Raw genomic sequence first — 3,262 nt, forward strand, 5'->3', positions numbered from 1 at the left:
TGTGTGCCATTTCTTTGAATATTCTGATAACTTCACTGTTGTTGAGTGTGATATCCTTTTCAACTGCTAGCAACAAAAGATCAGATAATCTCTCCTCACTGGACAGGCTGCGTAGCTTTGTCTACACCAGCTTGAGTTTGGAGAAGGTCCTTTCCACTGTTGCAGTCGTGACGGGTGGAGTGCCATAAATTGTTAAGAGTTAAAGCATAAGTGGCAATATCTCCTGGACATTATTTTCTTTAATCAGGTTGAGCATTGTAGATGCAGTGTTCTGTGGCAGGCAAGGAAATGAGGAATAGAAGATCTTTTATTCCAACTGTAGCTTGTCTACTTCTTCTAACTCATAAAACTGGCATAATTTTTGCAATGAATTTAATGACTCTTCATTCACAGGCTCTTTCCAGTTTTCTTGGACTGTCATACAATGAAAGGCATTTAGGATACCCCATGTTGTGTTGTCTCAACCTTTATATCTTCTTTGTAGCTCTTGTGATATTTTATCTAAAAACACATAAAATATTCTCACACGGTAGTACTCATCCAAGGATTGATATTGCTAGTCCTCAGTAGCAGATGTAGCACTATACTTTTATCTTTCAGGCATTTTTCTTCTTCTGCCTTGTCCAGGGATCCCAGAGGGGAGGTCGATGGCCATGGATTCAGCTCTCTTTTTACCATTTATAAAAATCTCCTGAAACCTTTCATCATTTCTTCATGTTCTCGAACTTTGTAGCACTCCATCCACAATTCTGTAGGAGGCAGCCAAATCAAAGTCTTTCTGTTGGAGGTATAGGCAGTTTCTTGAAAAAATGGGGTGGCAATCTCAAGACAAACAAGAAATTCAAAGTTAATACTTAGCAGCAATATTGAGATATCCCCTGCTGATGCATCAGAGGATGTTTTTGCACTATCTCTTCTAAAAATTGCTTCAGAGCTGGAATGACCTTCCTCATGGTTCTAAGAGCTGACTCTCTGCAAGCCCATCTTATGTCTGATAGCTTCCTAAGTTCAAGTGGTAGGTCTTCTGGATACATTGCTATCTGGATCTCCATGAAAGCAGCATGCCGTTTTGAAGAGTTAGAAATAAAAGCATACAGTTTCTCCACCAAACTGAAAAAAGTTACAAACTGAGTACTTGATTTTGCACTTTCGACTAATACTAGATTTAGGCTATGTGCATGGCAGTGTACATAGAGTGCCTTTGGGTTCAGTCTTTGGAGTCTGGACTGTAATCTATTGTATATTCCACTCATATTTGCAACCCCATCATATCCTTGTCCACGCATATCATCTATGTTCAGGGTATTTTTATTAAGTATAGAGATCACTTCTTTCTCCAGTGCTTCACCAGTTGTTGATTGCACATTGAATACCTGTATGAAACATTCTTTTATTTTGAAGTCATGTACATATCTCACAACAAAAGAGACCTGTTATGTATGTGATACATCAGTTGTTTCATCTATGAGGACGGAAAAGATCTTGCTCTTGTGAATTTCTTCTAATATCACTCTTCTAACTGAAATGGCCAAAGCCTTGGTCAGGTCATTCCGAGTCCTATTTGAAAGAAATGACGCTTGGGGTCTTTTCAGTATTTCTTGTTTTTCTTTAATTACATCAAGGTCCAATTGAACTACGCTGTCATACTTGCTAAACATTTCTACAAGTTCAAGAAAATTTCCTCGATTTTCACTGATAGAACTTTCTTGGTCGCCCCTAAATGGGAAACCTTGTCTTGCCAAGTATAGTGATGGAGATCAACCTACATAAAATTTCTCTGTTTCTCTGCTTTTCTTTGTCTCTAGCAGCTTGTACTTCCTGATTAGCTGTTTCTAAAGCAATATCTAATGCTTGACTTTAGAACCCTTCCCATCGAACCATACCAATCATGTGAGATTCTGAACTAGCAGGCTCCTTTATTTTCTCTGAAGCTGTCCTCCAACGGCTTATGCCCTCTGATTTCCCAGCTACTCGGCCCCTGTACTTCTCTTCATTCAAAAACAGACGACAGCTGAAGCAGAACATGGGATCTTTCCGAAGTGAATACTCCAACCAAGAGTTCCTTTCATACCATTTCTTCTGAAATGAGTCTCCCTCTATACTCTTGGGATATGAAATTACTGGTTGACATGGGCCATAATTATTGCAAAGTCTGATGAAAGACTCATTAATACATATCTTATAATTAACAACATGGGCAGGGTCATTTGGATACTGTAATTCAGGTAGCATGGGAAATGGCTCTTCAACTTCGGGCACTTCTGCTCTTGCTTCAGTCTGGGGCTCCTGTGGAGCAACTTGTTGCTCAAGGTTATCTAAACTGTCCGCTTCATTTGGCTCGTCGTATGCTTCCATATCTTCAGCTTCTGACTTTTCACTCTCCTGAGTCTCCTCCCAGCTCTCCTCCTCCTCCTTCACTTGCTCTGATGTTGAAACTGCCACTCTTGGCTTCATCCAATCATAAAGAGTTCTGCTACCTTTGGCAGCATCTTGTCTGTCCTGCTCCTGCTCCTTTTTTCTTCTCTCCTACCGTGGCATACTGATGATCATTAATATAAAAATTAGAAAATCAAGGTTCCATGAAAAAAAAAAAATCAGGAATACCCTAAATTTTGGGCATCAGTATAAAATACCTATTGACAAGAAAGGGCACTTTTAATACAGTAGCAAAAGGGGCAGGTGCTTGGGCACCCCTAGCACCCCCCATCTGCACGTCCCTGCTGTGATTGAACTCTCTAATACCTTTGCAAGTACTGGGTCCTTCTTTTTACATTTAGTAATATCCTTTGGTGTAATGGGTACATCATAAACTTTTACTAACAGTATACTGTCATCATACTCTTCTGGACCTTTGTCTACTGGAAATCTAGGTAAAGCCTCTGCAGAACCCATCTTTGATGTAGGACGATATTCTATATCATATTGATATGCGGCTATCGTAATTGCCCAACGTTACAGTCTTGCAGCTACTAACGTAGGTAAACTTGCTATTGAACTCAAAATTGCCAATTAAGGTTTATAGTTTGCAAATAGTGTGAACTTTTTCCTACCATAAAAATACATATGAAATTTCTTAACTCCATACATTAATCTAGTATTTTTTTTTTTCGTTTTCTTCATCCAAAATTGTCTCTCATTAATGACTAGGCCTACCATTATTGTCTTTCCTACTGCTACCTCATCTGTTAAAACTTAACATAGGTAGGCCTAATACTGGTAATTAGCCATTTTTATTCCTAAAACTTAAATGAGCTATTTCCAA

The 3,262-nt window shown here is 39.0% G+C and overlaps 1 pseudogene; it reads right to left on the reverse strand.

Moving 5' to 3' along the window:
- Window positions 1-243: 243 nt before the first annotated feature.
- On the reverse strand, window positions 244-2,538 carry LOC137642116 (uncharacterized; annotated as a pseudogene).
- Window positions 2,539-3,262: the final 724 nt, after the last annotated feature.

Source organism: Palaemon carinicauda, chromosome 6 (genome assembly GCF_036898095.1).
Source record: "Palaemon carinicauda isolate YSFRI2023 chromosome 6, ASM3689809v2, whole genome shotgun sequence".
NCBI lineage: Eukaryota > Metazoa > Arthropoda > Malacostraca > Decapoda > Palaemonidae > Palaemon > Palaemon carinicauda.